This window comes from Pan paniscus, chromosome 9 (assembly GCF_029289425.2).
Source record: "Pan paniscus chromosome 9, NHGRI_mPanPan1-v2.0_pri, whole genome shotgun sequence".
NCBI classification, from domain to species: Eukaryota; Metazoa; Chordata; class Mammalia; order Primates; family Hominidae; genus Pan; species Pan paniscus.
In genome coordinates this window covers 31,999,720-32,017,493 of record NC_073258.2, presented here as the reverse complement: position 1 = coordinate 32,017,493, position 17,774 = coordinate 31,999,720, and the positions used below count along the sequence as shown (strand labels likewise).

The following is a 17,774-nucleotide window of genomic DNA, read 5'->3' as shown; positions in this document are numbered from 1 at the left end:
TTCCCTCTACACACTGCTTTGAATGTGTCCCAGAGATTCTGGAATGTTGTGTCTTTGTTCTCATTGGTTTCAAAGAACATCTTTATTTCTGCCTTCATTTCGTTATGTACCCAGTAGTCATTCAGGAGGAGGTGGTTCATTTTCCATGTAGTTGAGTGGTTTTGAGTGAGTTTCTTAATCCTGAGTTCTAGTTTGATTGCACTGTGGTCTGAGAGACAGTTTGTTATAATTTCTGTTCTTTTACATTTGATAAGGAGTGGTTTACTTCCAACTATGTGGTCAATTTTGGAATAGGTGTGGTGTGGTGCTGAAAAAATGTATATTCTGTTTATTTGGGGTAGAGAGTTCTGTAGATGTCTATTAGGTTCTCTTGGTGCAGAGCTGAGTTCAATTGCTGGATATCCTTGTTAACTTTCTGTCTCATTGATCTGTCTAATGTTGACAGTGGGGTGTTAAAGTCTCCCATTATTATTGTGTGGGAGTCTAAGTCACTTTGTAGGTCACCAAGGACTTGCTTTATGAATCTGGGTCCTCCTGTATTGGTGCATATATATTTAGGATAGTTAGCTCTTCTTGTTGAATTGATCCCTTTACCATTATGTAATGGCCTTCTTTGTCTCTTTTGATCTTTGTTGGTTTAAAGTCTGTTTTATCAGAGACTAGGATTGCAACCCCTGCCTTTTTTTGTTTTCCATTTGCTTGGTAGATCTTCCTCCATCCCTTTATTTTGAGCCTATGTGTGTCTCTGCATGTGAGATGGGTTTCCTGAATACAGCACACTGATGGGTCTTGACTCTTTATCCAATTTGCCAGTCTGTGTCTTTTAATTGGAGCATTTAGCCCATTTACATTTAAAGTTAATATTGTTATGTGTGAATTTGTTCCTGTCATTATGATGTTAGCTGGTTATTTTGCTCATTACTTGATGCAGTTTCTTCCTAGCCTTGATGGTCTTTACAATTTGGCATGTTTTTGCAGTGTCTGGTAACAGTTGTTCCTTTCCATGTTTAGTGCTTCCTTCAGGAGCTCTTTTAGGGCAGGTCTGGTGGTGACAAAAATCTCTCAGCATTTGCTTGTCTGTAAAGTATTTTATTTCTCCTTCACTTATGAAGCTTAGATTGGCTGGATATGAAATTCTGGGTTGAAAATTCTTTTCTTTAAGAATGTTGAATATTAGCCCCCAGTTTCTTCTGGCTTGTAGAGTTTCTGCTGAGAGATCAGCTGTTAGTCTAATGGGCTTTCCTTTGTGGGTAACCTTACCTTTCTCTCTGGCTGCCCTTAACATTTTTTCCTTCATTTCAACTTTGGTGAATCTGACAATTATGTGTCTTGGAGTTGCTCTTCTCGAGGAGTATCTTTGTGGTGTTCTCTGTATTTCCTGAATCTGAACGTTGGCCTGCCTTGCTAAACTGGGGAAGTTCTCCTGGATAATATCCTGCAGAGTGTTTTCCAACTTGGTTCCATTCTCCCCATCACTTTCAGGTACACCAATGAGACGTAGAGTTGGTCTTTTCACATAGTGCCATATTTCTTGGAGGCTTTGTTCGTTTCTCTTTATTCTTTTTTCTCTAAACTTCCCTTCTCGCTTCATTTCATTCATTTCGTCTTCCATCGCTGATACCCTTTCTTCCAGTTGATCACATCGGCTCCTGAGGCTTCTGCAGCTTCTGCATTCTTCACATAGTTCTCGAGCCTTGGCTTTCAGCTCCGTCAGGTCCTTTAAGGACTTCTCTGCATTGGTTATTCTAGGTATCCATTCATCTAATTTTTTTCCAAAGTTTTTAACTTCTTTACCATTGGTTTCAATTTCCTCCTGTAGCTCATAGTAGTTTGATCGTCTGAAGCCTTCTTCTCTCAACTCGTCAAAGGCATTCTCCATCCAGCTTTGTTCTGTTGCTGGTGAGGAGCTGCGTTCCTTTGGAGGAGGAGAGGTGCTCTGCTTTTTAGAGTTTCCAGTTTTTCTGCTCTGTTTTTTCCCCATCTTTGTGGTTTTATCTACTTTTGGTCTTTGATGATGGTGACATACGAGGGGTTTTTGGTGTGGATGTCCTTTCTGTTTTTTAGTTTTCCTTCTAACAGACAGGACCCTCAGCTGCAGGTCGTTTGGAGTTTGCTAGAGGTCCACTGCTGACCCTGTTTTCCTGGGTATCAGCAGCGGTGGCTGCAGAACAGCAGTGGCTGTAGAACAGCGGATATTGGTGAACCGCAAATGCTGCTGCCTGATCGTTCCTCTTGAAGTTGTGTCTCAGAGGAGTACCCGGCCATGTGAGGTGTCAGTCTGCCCCTACTGGGGGGTGCCTCCCAGTTAGACTACTCAGGGGTCAGAGACCCACTTGAGGAGGCAGTCTGCCCATTCTTAGATCTCCAGCTGCATGCTTGGAGAACCACTGCTCTCTTCAAAGCTGTCAGACAGGGACATTTAAGTCTGCAGAGGTTACTGCTGTCTTTTTGTTTGTCTGTGCCCTGCCCCCAGAGGTGGAGCCTACAGAGGCAGGCAGGCCTCCTTGAGCTGTGGTGGGCTCCACCCAGTTCGAGCTTCCCAGCTGCTTTGTTTACCTAATCAAGCCTGGGCAATGGCAGGTGCCTCTCCCCCAGCCTGGCTGCCGCCTTGCAGTTTGATCTCAGACTGCTGTGCTAGCAATGAGCGAGGCTCCATGGGCTTAGGACCTTCTGAGCCAGGTGCGGGATATAATCTCCTAGTGTGCCATTTTTTAAGCCCGTTGGAAAAGTGCAGTATTAGGGTGGGAGTGACCCAATTTTCCAGGTGCAGTCTGTCACCCCTTTCTTTGAATAGGAAAGGGAACTCCCTGACCCCTTGCACTTCCTGCATGAGGCAATGCCTCGCCCTGCTTTGGCTCGTGCACGGTGTGCTGCACCCACTGTCCCACACCCACTGTCTGGCACTCCCTAGTAAGATGAACCTAGTACCTCAGTTGGAAATGCAGAAATCACCCATCTTCTGCATCGCTCATGATGGGTGCTGTAGACCGGAGCTATTCCTATTCGGCCATCTTGGCTCCACCCCCCTCCTTTATTCTTTTTTAAACTTTGTCTTTTCTTTCTCAGTGAATTGCACTGCTATTGCTCAGGACAAAATCAGATTTGAGTTGCATTTTACTTTTCCCATATTGCCCACCTTTTTTTTGGTAATATTTATTTTAGGTTCTGTGGTACATATGCAGGTTTGTTATATAGGTAAACTTGTGTGATGGGTAAATTTGTGTCTTGTTGTACAGTTTATTTCATAACCCAGATATTAAGCTTAGAACCTATTGATTATTTTTTTCTGCTTCTCTCCCTCCTCCCATCCTCCACCCTCAAGTAGACGTCTGTGTCTGTTATTCCCTTTTTTGTGTGTATGAGTTCTCATCATTTAGTTCCCACTTATAGGTGAGAACATGTGTGGTATTTGGTTTTCTGTTACTGCATAAGTTTGCTAGGATAGTATCCTCCAACTCTATCCATGTTCCCACAAAAGACATGCTTGCATACTTTTTTATGATAGCCCAATTTTAATCCAACATTAAATCCTATTGCCTCTATCTTCAACATGTGTGTGTGTGCATATATATATACTAATTGTATGTAATATATATGAATTATATGTATACTAATTAGCAATATACTTTACCTTAACCATATGTATTTATGTGTGTGTGTGTATATGTGTGTGTGTGTGTGTGTATGTATATATATATATATATATATATATATGGATCTTTTCTTCATCTGTCTTTTAGAGAAAACAGTGCTTAAGCTAAAATTTATTGGTAATTAGTAGGATAATGAGGGCTTGGGTGACAAACTCAAGCCATTCAGCAAGGAGAGGAGTGGTCATGGTAATGGTGACAGGAGAAACAAGTGCCCACACCTAAGTGAAATGAAGTGAGGTGGAGAGAACTGAATGAATCTAAGGCAGAACATAAGATGTCTTTGTTAGTCCATTCACAGAGCATTCAGATCCATTTGTGCCCTATGGTATCTGGCTTTCATATGAAAAGAGAGAGCTACTATTTTGTACCCTAGGGTGAAAGACATAGTATGCTTTGGGGAGGGAACTCTAATTTGTAGTGTTTGCCACTTTCTGTAGTATAAATACTCCCACCATAACCAATTTCACGAAACCAGTATTAGCTCTCTGAATGCTGAGTTGGGAAGAGATGTAAAGAATCAGCTCTCACTTGGCAGTGGTGGCCTGGCACACATCTACTGGGGGTACAGTTTTCATTAGTCACAATGTTTCTTCAAGGTGTTGGCCAGCAGCTATCTCCTAAGCAAGTAGAGGTAAGAAAGTGAGTGAAACAAGTAACAACCTCATCCCATATTCATCAATTTGTTATTCATAACATATTCATCAATTTGTTATTCCCCCCAACCTCCTTACTGGATTTTCTTTCCTTTGAAAGGAGTTTAAAGATATTACTAGCCCATCAGGGCTTTACCCTCAATTATGTGTCTTCGTTTTTTTGTTGTTGTTGTCGGTTTTTTGTTGTTGTTATTGTTGTTGTTTTTTTATCACTAAGGTGTAAGTTTGGGCTGCAAATCCTCATGGGAACCAGCTTGTGGTTATGACTTCTTTCAGGGACTGTTCCATCCATTCCTCTACAACCTACCGTTTTCTTCAACACCAAAGACATTTTCATAAAAGTATCTCAAGGATTAAGGAGGGGGAAGAGTTAGTTTTGGTTTAGTCTTATCTTTAATATATTTTAATCTGATTTCCCTGTTTTACTTGGGGAGAGGATCTCCATTTAAAATTCTTCCTTACCAAGGACCCTGGGCATTGACTTCTGAAGTTCAGGGCTCACTAGGCAGTCAAAAGAAATCAGTTTCACCCATTTTGCAAATCCCTTTGGGGAAAAAGCTTTTTCCATTCTTGGCTAAACTCTGGTATTTCTGCTTTTGCTTTGATCAATGGTGGACAAACTACTAGGTATTTAAATGAAGTTTTGTTAGGGCACAGGCATGTACCTTTATTTACATATTGATTATAACTGCTTTTACAATGATGGTGTTGAGTAATTCTGACATACACTGGCTAACAAAACCTAAGTTATTTACTATCTAGCTCTTTATGAGAAATATTTGCCAACATCTGACTTAAATAATCAGTTCTCAAATTTTTTTATCCTAGGATTCCTTTATATTCTTTAAAATTATTGGGATCCTCAAAGACCTTTTTCTTAAAAATTATATCTATTTTCACTTTTCATATTACAACTTAAAACTGATAAATTAAAAATATATTAATTTATCAAAAATAGATTAATCACATGTCAACACTAATTTGTAGTATTGACACTACATTTTACATTTCATAACATAACATATTTTATGAAAAACAAATATCCAAAATTAAAAAAGTATGATATTAATATTATGTTTTTGTAGTTCTCTTGAAAGTCTAGTTTAATGGAAGCTGGTTAAATTATCTTATTTGTTTGCATTCAATTTGCTGTGATTTATTGTTTTGATTGAAGTATATGAAGAAAATTTGGTATTACATGAATATATAGCTGAGAGAAAAAGGAATATTTTAATAGCCTTTTTGGATGATAGTGGATATTCTCTTTTAATATTACACCAAAACTTGTAGAGTGGTAGCTTTTTAAAGGTTAATGGTAATGTGAAATTTTAAAGTGTATCAGTGAATTTTTACATTCAATTACATTAAATCTATCTTGCTTTTGGAATGCATATTTTACCAATGCATTTTGTACATATGCATTTTATAACTTAATGTGTCAGTAATTTGGAAAATATTGATTCATTGGGTTTTGAAGGTATTCCAAATGTTTATACAATTGTCTTAGTCATTTCAAGCTGCTATAACAGAATACCATAGACTGGGTGGCTTAAACAATATAAATATATTTCTTGCAGTTCCCAATGCTAGGAAGTCTAAGATTAGGGTGCTGGCAAATCTGGTGTCTGGTGAGGCCTTTTTTCTTTGCAGGTTGTAATCTTCTTGTTGTATCTTCACATAATGCAGACAGCAAGGAAGCAAACTCACCATATCTTTTCTTATAAGAGTACTAATCCCATCATGGAATCCCTACCTTCATAACCTAATTGCCTCTCAAAGGCTTCCTCTCCAACTACCATGAACATATGAATTTTGAGGGCACACAAATAGTCATCCCATAACAAAAATATTTTTTAAATATGTTAAGAGCAACATAAACTGAAAGCAAGCAGAAGAAAATAAATAATAACAATTAGAGTAGAAATAAATGAAATTTTAAAAAAGTAAAAAATTGAAAGCAAAACCAAACCTGGTTCTTTGAAAAGTTCAGTGGATTTAATAACTCCTAGCCATGTTAACAAAGAGAAAAAGAAGGCACAAATTACTTATATCAGAAATGATGGAGAATCCATTACTAACAATCCCAAGGCCATTAGAATTATTTAAAAATGGAATATTATAACCAACTCTATGCCCACAAATTTGATAACTTAGATGATATAGGCTAATTCCTTGAAAGATAGACTCTATCAAAACTCATGCAAGGAGACATATATAACATCAGTAGCCCTATATATATTAGGAAAAAAAATTCAATAACCTTCTTTTAAAAAAAGTGCCAGACACAGATGGTTTTACTGAATTCTACCAACCATTTTGGAAATAAAGATACCAATTTGCTACACTCTCCTCCAGGAAATAGAAGCAGGGAGAGCACTTTTTTCACAGATTCTATGAGGCCAGCATTACCCTAATAAAAAAATCAGGTAAAGACATTACAGAAAAGGAAAACTATAAACAAATACCTATCATGAACATAAATATAAAAATCTTCAGCAACATATTAGGAAATTGAATCCAACAATGTATAAAGAGAATTATATACCATGACCAGTGGACTTTATTCCAGGTATGCAAAACTGGTTCAACATTCAAAACTCAATTAATGTCACGTTAATAGGCTAAAGGAGAAAAATCATATGATCATATCAACAGATACCGTAAAAGTATTTGACAAAATCCAGTACACACTCATGATAAAACTCTCAGCCAAGTAGGAATAGAAGTAAAATTTTCTCAACTTGCTAAATACTTAATGATGAGAAACTAGATGCTTTGTCACTAAAACCAGAAACAAGTTACTGCCATCACTCACATTCAACATCATACTAGAAGTCTTAGCTAAGGCCATAAGACAAGAAAAGGTACACAAAATGGAAAATAAGAAATAAAACTGTTACCTCAAGAAAGAAAAAGTGTGTATATATGTATATATATCTGTAGATATACACACATATAGAGATACACACACATATTTGTAAATAGTTTTATTTCACATATATATGAAATATATATGTATATTTGAAATATATATGAATATATATGTATATATATGAAATATATATATATATACACACACATACATATATATTTGAGATCACATGATTGTCTATGTAGAAAACCCCAACAAATTGATAAGAAAACTCCTGGAATTAGTAAGCAATTATAGCAGTTTTGCAGGATACAAACTTAATATACAAAAGTCAATTGGTTTTCTATATATCTAAAATTAAAAACTAGAATTTAAAATTAAAACACAATGTCATGAAATTTATATGAGTGAGTGAGAGAGAAAGAGAGTGATATTTAAGCAGAAATCTAACAAAATATATGTAGGATCTATGTGAGGAAAACCAGAAAACTGATTAAATCAAGGAATATATAAATAAATTGAGATATAGTTCATATTTGCAGGAAGGAAGGCTCAAAATTCTTTAAGATGTAAATTCTTACCAACTTGATCTGGAGATTCAGTGCAATTCCAATCAAAATTTTAGAAAGTTATTTTGTGAATATTGACAAACTGATTGTAAAGGAATAATTTATATGAAAATGCAAGGACTCAAATAACCAACATAATTTTAAAGAAAATAGATATTAGCCCTTTGTCAGATGAGTAGGTTGCAAAAATTTTCTCCCATTTTGTAGGTTGCCTGTTCACTCTGATGGTAGTTTCTTTTGCTGTGCAGAAGCTCTTTAGTTTAATTAGATCCCATTTGTCAATTTTGGCTTTTGTTGCCATTGCTTTTGGTGTTTTAGACATGAAGTCCTTGCCCATGCCTATGTCCTGAATAGTAATGCCTAGGTTTTCTTCTAGGGTTTTTATGGTTTTAGGTCTAACGTTTAAGTCTTTAATCCATCTTGAATTAATTTTTGTATAAGGTGTAAGGAAGGGATCCAGTTTCAGCTTTCTACATATGGCTAGCCAGTTTTCCCAGCACCATTTATTAAATAGGGAATCCTTTCCCCATTGCTTGTTTTTGTCAGGTTTGTCAAAGATCAGATAGTTGTAGATATGCGGCATTATTTCTGAGGGCTCTGTTCTGTTCCATTGATCTATATCTCTGTTTTGGTACCAGTACCATGCTGTTTTGGTTACTGTAGCCTTGTAGTATAGTTTGAAGTCAGGTAGTGTGATGCCTCCAGCTTTGTTCTTTTGGCTTAGGATTGACTTGGCGATGCGGGCTCTTTTTTGGTTCCATATGAACTTTAAAGTAGTTTTTTCTAATTCTGTGAAGAAAGTCATTGGCAGCTTGATGGGGATGGCATTGAATCTATAAATTACCTTGGGCAGTATGGCCATTTTCACGATATTGATTCTTCCTACCCATGAGCATGGAATGTTCTTCCATTTCTTTGTATCCTCTTTTATTTCATTGAGCAGTGGTTTGTAGTTCTCCTTGAAGAGGTCCTTCACATCCCTTGTCAGTTGGATTCCTAGGTATTTTATTCTCTTTGAAGCAATTGTGAATTGGAGTTCACTCATGATTTGGCTCTCTGTTTGTCTGTTATTGGTGTATAAGAATGCTTGTGATTTTTGTACATTGATTTTGTATCCTGAGACTTTGCTGAAGTTGCTTATCAGCTTAAGGAGATTTTGGGCTGAGACTGTCTAGATATACAATCATGTCATCTGCAAACAGGGACAATTTGACTTCCTCTTTTCCTAATTGAATACCCTTTATTTCCTTCTTCTGCCTAATTGCCCTGGCCAGAACTTCCAACACTATGTTGAATAGGAGTGGTGAGAGAGGGCATCCCTGTCTTGTGCCAGTTTTCAAAGGGAGTGCTTCCAGTTTTTGTCCCTTCAGTATGATATTAGCTGTGTGTTTGTCATAGATAGCTCTTATTATTTTGAGATACGTCCCATCAATACGTAATTTATTGAGAATTTTTAGCATGAAGGGTTGTCGAATTTTGTCAAAGGCCTTTTCTTCATCTATTGAGATAATCGTGTGGTTTTTGTCTTTGGTTCTGTTTATATGCTGGATTACATTTATTGATTTTCGTATGTTGAACCAGCCTTGCATCCCAGGGATGAAGCCCACTTGATCATGGTGGATAAGCTTTTTGATGCGCTGCTGGATTCGGTTTGCCAGTATTTTATTGAGGATTTTTGCATCAATGTTCATCAAGGATATAGGGCTAATATCCAGAATCTACAATGAACTCAAACAAATTTACAAGAAAAAAAACAAACAACCCCATCAATAAGTGGGCGAAGGATATGAACAGACACTTCTCAGAAGACATTTATGCAGCCAAAAGTCACATGAAAAAGTGCTCATCATCACTGGCCATCAGAGAAATGCAAATCAAAACCACAATGAGATACCATCTCACACCAGTTAGAATTGCAATCATTAAAATGTCAGGAAGCAACAGGTGCTGGAGAGGATTTGGAGAAATAGGAACACTTTTACACTGTTGGTGGGACTGTAAACTAGTTCAACCATTGTGGAAGTCAGTGGGGCGATTCCTCAGGGATCTAGAACTAGAAATACCATTTGACCCAGCCATCCCATTACTGGGTATATATCCAAAGGATTATAAATCATGCTGCTATAAAGACACATGCACACCTATGTTTATTGTGGCACTATTCACAATAGCAAAGACTTGGAACCAATCCAAATGTCCAACAATGATAGACTGGATTAAGAAAATGTGGCACATATACACCATGGAATACTATGCAGCCATAAAAAATGATGAGTTCATGTCCTTTGTAGGGACATGGATGAAATTGGAAATCATCATTCTCAGTAAACTATCGCAAGGACAAAAAACCAAACACCGCATGTTCTCACTCATAGGTGGGAATTGAACAATGGGAACACATGGACACAGGAAGGGGAAGATCATACTCTGGGGACTGTTGTGGGGTGGGGGGAGGGGGGGAGGGGATAGCATTAGCATATATACCTAATGCTAAATGATGAATTAGTGGGTGCAACACACCAGCATGGCACATGTATACATATGTAACTAACCTGCACATTGTGCACATGTACCCTAAAACTTAAAGTATTATAATATTGATAAAAAGAAAATGAATAAAGTTGGAAAACTGACACTGACTTCAAGTCTTATTATAAAGTCACAGTGTTCTAGTGAAGTGGTGATAGAGAAAAAAATACAGGGATAAATCAGTGGAACAGAATAGAAAGTTCAGAAATCTGTGTACACAAATGGCACTGGAACAACTGGGCATCCACATCCAAAATATAGAATTCAGATCTATATTTCTATCTTTTACAAAAATTAACTCAAAATAGATTATACATCTATAAATGCAAAACTATAAAATTTCTAGAAGATAATCAACAAGAAACTCTTAGTGACCTTGGGTTTGGCAATGAATTTTTAGATAGAACACCAAAAACATGGTCCCTGAAAGAAAATTAATAAATTGGACTTCATTAAAATTTAAAACTTCTGTGATGCAAAAGACACTGTTAAGAGAATGAAAAGACAAACTACAGACTGGGAGAAAATATTTGCAAAACATATAACTGATAGAGGATTTTTAAAAATATACAAAGATCTCTTAAAACTAAATAATAGTATAATAATACACATAAAATACCTCAATTACAAAATGGGCAAAAGATCTGAGAAGATACCTCACCAAATAAATATATCAAAAGATGCTCAGCATCACATACAATTAGGGGATTGCAAATGATAACAACAAAGAGATACTACTAATGCCTATTAGAATGACTTAAATCCAAAAATCTTACATCACTGCATGCTGGATAGGATGTGGAGTAACAGGAATGCACATTCATGTATTAGTGGGAAGGCACAATGGTGCAACTGCTTTGGAGGAGAGTTTGGCAGTTTCTTGAAGCGCTAAATTTAGTCTTAGCATACACGCTAGTAGTTGTGCTTCAAGATACTTAACCAAGTGAGATGAAAGCATGTCCACACCAAAACCTGTGCACAAATGTAGCTGCTTTATAGCAGCTTTACTCATATTTGCTAAAAAATTGGAAGCAACCCAAGATGTTATTCCATAGATGAATGGATAAACTGTGGTACATCTAGGTAATGGAATATTATTCAGTGATAAGAAGAAATGAGCCACCAATCCATGCAAAGACACAGAGGAAACTTAAGAGCGTATTGCTAAGTGAAAGATGCCGGTCTGAAAAGGCAACATACTGTATGATTCTATATGATGTTCTGGAAAAGGCAAAACTACAGACAATAAAATGATCATGAATTTGGAGAGAGGCAGAGAGAGATTAGGTGAAACAGGAATTTTTATGTCCCTGAAACTCTTCTGTGGGATAATGTAGCACAGACACATAACATTTTCTATTTGTCCAAACACATAGAATGGCACACCCAAACAATGAACCCTAATAAACACTGTGGAATTTACTTAATAACAATGTATCAATATTGATTCATATTGAACAAATGCAATGTGCTAGTGCAACATGTTAATAATACAGAAAGCTGGGGAGTGGAGGAGGGAATGTATGGTAACACTCTATACTATCTGTTCAATTTCTCTGTAAACCCTAAACTGCTAAACAAAATTAGAGAGCCTATTGATTTTTAAAAATTACATTTGTTAATATCACTACTGATTTTCTCAGAAAACTATGTATAGGACGGCTGTCAAGCTTATGGAGGCAGATAGAAGTTTTCCAAAATTTTATCTTATTTTTTGCTCAAAGCTCAAATTTTATCATTGGCAAAAAATACTGTCACTTGTTTTCCTTGAAGGGACAGTCTGGCTTTCATTATTCATTTTTAAGAAAAAAATTGGAAAATACCCAAATATGAATAACTAAAGTTTTTCTGTAAGCTCTTTCAATTAAAAATGGAGATCCACACAAAACATGGCTAGTAGAGCTCACAGGTCAAAAGGCACATGGGCTATTCCTCAAGACGAAACACTATTTTTGGTTACACTGAAAATGCTTTGTTTCTGCCCATTTCATCCCACAAGGTATTAAAAAGATATGTACTCAGTGGCCAATGTCTTTAAAATTATTTTTACTACTCAAAGATATTCTTAAGTAAAACTCCCTTCCTCCACTTTTTCTCTGTGAGTCTGTGGTAGAATACCCTGACCACTAATACAGTTTGGGCTACCATCTTAACTTGGGCCAGGGTACCTGAAGTTTTTAAGCCCTCCTCCCCCTTAATTTCTTCTGCACCACCAGTGCAAATGTCAGCCCAGTGAAAAAGGCAAATGACATTTCAGTATTCTTATGAAAATAGTTTTGACCTCATATACTCCCAAGTGGGTGTCAGGGTCCTCCAGTCATAGATGGACCACAATTTGAAAAGTACTGGCTTAGATTTTGGTCCTATAAATATTTTTATATTTTTAATTTTTAAAAATGGGTTAAAGAGAATTTCAACCTAATTTTTATCTATTATTTCAGCAGAGGATTGGTCTGAATAACGTAGCTCCTCATCTGAATAACTGGAGATTGAGATCCATCTGGCCAGTTTTTTTAACATCTGCCTGATCACTTTTGATAGTATCTTGTTGCTTCCTTATTCTGTCTTTTTAGTGTTTACTAAATTATAACTGAATAACTGAAGGCAAACAGATCACATTCGGTTGAACTTAATAGGTGAAAGCCTGAGAATATAAATTGAGGGTGCTCTTCCTTAGGAGATATTTGTATGTGCTTCTTGCAGAAAGCCAGCCGGCACTACTCATTGGATAAACACCGTCTTCCCCTTGAGGGACCTGGTTCAATGCAGGGCTGAATACCATATCAGCATCTACTCTAGAGCAAGTCCAGCTTTTTCTTTGGCTTATTTATCACAGTTCAAGTTTCTGTTTGCTATTTTTTAAATGTTATTCTCTTAGATCCTCATGAAGTAACTATATCATGCATGCTTATTTTTCTCTATCTGGGATCTATTCCTGTTTCATAGATGGAGACGATAGAATTTAGAAGGAAGACCCTGAACTTGCCTGAATTGTGTGACTTTTTTCATAGTTTTTTCTTTATATGGCAGTCAATCGAGATCTTTATTGTTCTTATAGCACTTATTCCTAGCTAAAATTATATTTTTAAAGTTTACCTGTTTGTCTCCTGCATAAGAATATAAACTCTAAAAGGGTGGAGTCTTTTGTCTTATTCTGCCCTATGCTTAGAGCAGTGCCTGGGACACAGCAAATTCCCACTAAGCATTTACCAAATAAATGAATGAGTGAAGTTGGAACTTCCATCTATTGATGAAGTTAATCAGTAAAGTTGCTGCTCAGTTGAAGTGAGTTACTGACTGTCTTCTAATTCTCAGAGCCTTGATTCTCATTTTGCCCTAAGAGCCTTCTGTTTATTACCTTTGTATATTTCTCTAGATATTTCAGCTGACAGAATCTACTATAGTCAATAACCTTTTCTTATGAATGAGACCCTTGTATCCCAGAGAGTGAAAGTGGTTTGCTCATGGTCACCTGACCAGTTTCTGGTAGCACTTGAACCACAAGCACCTAACCATGTGTCATACATATATCTTCACTTCTTGTAACTCTACGAGGCTAGAAGTATTCTCTGGTTATTATTAATTCCAAATGAGGAAAGCCAACAGGCATCATTAACTTGGGAGTTTGAGATTTCCAGGTCAAGGTATGAGTCAAATAGAAAAAAGAAATTGTAAAGAGTTGGTTCCGAAACCATTTTTTAAAAACATACACTTTTCTGACCACTGGAAAGGTTCATTCTTAAACTCTGGTCAGAGACCAGAGGAGACTAGTCTGTCTGTAGGAGACTAATGGATAATGCCCTTCAAAATGAGTACCAATCTTCCAATGTGTGAAACATGGCATTTAAGCAAATAACAACCTTTCACTGCTTGATTCTAGTGTAGGGATCTATACTCATCTTTCATTCCTTCTATAAAAGCCTTGATAAATATGACTCATTTTATATCTATGTCAGATGAGCAATATCAGGCCTTAGTATCATTTCTGCACCTTTGAAATCTCTCTCTGAATTTCCCTTTTCTTATCAAGTATGACACTTTAAGGATAGATTTTTCTTCCCAGGCCAGTACAGTTAAGCTAATAAAACAAGCTGATTCCCAACCATTTTTTATTTTCTTTTGAAATGCTTTAGAAATCACTTATGTGTTAGGACACTCATCAAATAAACCCACATTTTGACACCCACATTAATATCCAAAGAGACCACTTAATGAGCAGTGTTCTTACCAAGAAGAATGAAGAACTTTTGAATGGCAAAATAATCTAGAATTGCACATTAAGTGAAATGTTACTGAGAGAGAGAGATGGAGACTTTAGAACTTGGAGAGGTTTGGAACCTGCAGGATGCATGAATAGGGACCAGTGTTCCTGCTGCTGTGGTCTTCCCAGGATAACCTCCCTTTTCTGCTAATGTACTGGTGCATGGCATAGCAAAGTCAAAATAAAATGGGTCCTTGTTTTGGGGGAGAGATGAAGAAGCTGGGCTCCTCCCCCATGACTCACCCAGCTGGCTGTGAGGTTGAGAGAGTCTTTTTTAAGACTGGGAGGAGAGCGGAGGAGGCAAGAGAAAAGCTCTGGAAGACTATGCAGAAATTAACTTTTCTGAATAGCACATAAGAAGGTGCATATGTGAATTAGAGGGATATTTGATGTTGCCAGAAAGCATGCAGTTTGTATAAAAGTGAAATTTAGAGAGATGCACACCTAAAACAGATTGTAGGGGACCTACCAGGGTTGGCTGAAACAGGATTTCCCAGGATCCATCTGTGCTTATTCTTTTCTAGCCTAGAGAGTATCTGGAACAGGACCTGTAGCCTGGTAGACATTTAACAAACAGCAGCTGCCATTACTGTCATGGATTTGGTGGCCTCAATTCTACTTTGGAGGTATAGTGGCAAAATATACTGAACATCATCTTAGGATTCCAAAAACCACATGTATCCCAACTTCCCCTTCCTAATTGGTTTGATATGGACAAGTTATTGAATCTCTCTGGGACTCAATTTTCTAATATGGAAAATGGAGGTAAAACCTGTCCTATATGTCTACATACTACATAGGATTGTATCAAGGAAAGTAAGATGCTGAATGTAATAATGTTTTTTTAGAGAAAAAGTACAAAGGTTGATGGCAGTATTGATGATAATGACAACATTACTAGCTACCTATGAAATATTAGTTACGAGGCATAGAGCTAAGGAAATTTCACATAGATTTCATGGTACATTTTTATAGAAACCACATGGAATAAATATTTGACAGTTGAGGAAATTGAAGCTCAGAGAAGATGCTAGAGGTTGGGTTAGGCAAGTAAGTGCTAGAATTAGGTTTTGAATGGAGGTATGTATTATTTTCTGTCTACCATGCAACTTATTAGCTAATATTTATTGAGCTTTTACTCTAAGCCAGGCACTGCCCAATGCACTCTGTGTATATTACTTCACTGAATACTCAAAACACTACTCTGAGGGAGAAATTAAATACTGCTATCATCATTTTACAGTTGGGGAAATAATACCTTCACAGTTATTCTATTCATTGTACAGACGGCCAGGTCCCAGCCCCAGAAAGCTTTCTTCTAACTGGGTCACAGAGGGTTCCAGCTGCCCACCCACTTCTGGCCCCACAGGGATCCAGGAGAATGCTATTTATGTCTCTTGCCCATCCCACAGAGCCTGGCACCCAGCTCCCTGGGGGAGGACTGCTCTTTGGAATTCCTGGCACTGTCTCCATTCTCCTCCTCCTCATACGCTGCTCATCTCTCCCAGTAATGCCTGCATTCAGTTTGTCTTTTAGCTCAGGCACAAGCAAGCATGGCCCATGCTTAGGGGGCCCAAACTGGTTACTGAAATCTAGCCAGTGCTTTTGGCATTTCATACTTTGGAAAGGAGACTGGAAGGAATTACCAGGGGCAGGATCTTCACCTGCAGCTAACTCTCTGGGAAGGTTTGTTAGAAGGTTTTCTCCACCTGCCAAAACCATGTTTGCTGTGCAGCTGGGTTTGTTGCATGTCTGTGGGGCATTTCCTTCCTGTTTCTGTAGCCCCTTCGGCACTGGGGAGCTGGTAACCTAGGAAATGGCGGTGTGTGGGAGAAGAAGGCTTTGGTGGCGCTGAGTTGCCAGTGTGATTGTCAGCCTGGTGGGCTGACTCTGAGGGGGTAGGTGTGTGAGAGGGTGGCTGAGGGTGCTGGGCGCGTGTGTGCCTGTGGTAGCTGGAGTGCTGGCACAGCGTGTGGGTGTGATTGCAATGTGAGTGATGCACACTGAGGATAATTGTCAGGCAGCTCAGATTTTTTCCTCTGTCTTTTTTTTTCTTTTTTTCCCCCTAATTTATAGTAGGTAAAGAAATCCTCCTCTGCATCAGCAAGATAATATTTTTGAAAAGTTTCCAAGGGGATGAATTATGTGCTGTCTCAATTCCTCAGTGTTATTGATTCTCCAAGGCTTTGTGACTAATATTTCTTAATGAGGGGGCCTGGGGTCTGGATGAAGCTTGAGAAGCCAGCCTTGCCTCCTTTTTAGCATGAAAGGAATGCAAGCCAGATGCATCCTGGGGAAAGGTCACCTGCAGAGGCCAACCTTAGTTTTTGTATCCAACCTCCACTCCCCATCCCCACCTTTTGGTAGTACTAGATCCAACTTTGCTTTAGAAAGACATCCCACTCTTATTCTTGATTCACGGGTTTGGCAAAGACTATCTCCACACCCCTTTAGGGAAGGCTCATAACCCAGACCCAAGCCATATTAGCATATGTCATGTAACTACTACATTGGCCAGTTCAAGCATGGGCCGGAGACTCAAATCAGACTGAAATGTTAATATTGAAGAACTGAGATTTTTTTTTTTCAGAGACAGGGTTTCATTCTCTTGCCCAGGCTAGAGTGCAGTGGCATGATCATAGCTCACTTGGAGGCTCACCTCAGCCCCCCAGCCTCAAGCGATCTTCCCACCTCAGCCTCCCAAGTGGCTGGGATGACTGCCCAGCTTGAAGGATTTTTTTTTTTTATTTCTAAAATGAAAGATGTAATTTTAGAATTTTTGGCAATAATCTTATCTAGATAGTCTACATGAAAATGGAGCTAACACTAAAGGATTTAGGAAGAGGGAAAGGAACAGAGCCTAAGTCATATCATCTAAGCCTCTGGATCCAGCTGTTCTTGAGGCAGGTTCCATGCCTAAACTTTTTCATCATAGAAATCAATTAGCTCCTTTTGTGCTGCACTCAGTTTGAGATGAGTTTCCTGTGACAGGAAAACTGCTTTTCAACTGGGAGAGATTCTGCCAACAGGGGACATTTGGCAATGTCTGGAAATGTTTTTGTTTGTCACAACGGAGAAGAGGTACCACTGGCATGTAGTGGGTAGAGGCCAGGGAGGTGGCTAAATGTTCTAGGATGCACAGGACAGCCCTCACAATAATTTCTGGTCCAACATGTCAATAGTGTTGATGTCAACAAACTTGCCACACATGAAGCTATAAAATCTGCTGATCCGTAG

General features: G+C 38.0%; 1 protein-coding gene across 4 annotated transcripts in view; it reads left to right on the top strand.

Moving 5' to 3' along the window:
* The window catches only part of LOC134731193 (chromatin assembly factor 1 subunit A-like), a 583,486-nt gene that overhangs the window by 120,304 nt on the left and 445,408 nt on the right, over nt 1-17,774 (top strand). For 2 of the 4 annotated variants that reach the window (XR_010113342.1, XR_010113343.1), the window contains exon 1: nt 15,659-16,223. The exons of the other annotated variants lie outside the window; for them this stretch is intronic. The gene's annotated coding sequence lies outside the window, so the exon portion shown is untranslated. Of the gene's footprint in view, nt 1-15,658; nt 16,224-17,774 lie in introns of those variants that run through there. 4 annotated transcript variants of the gene reach the window in all.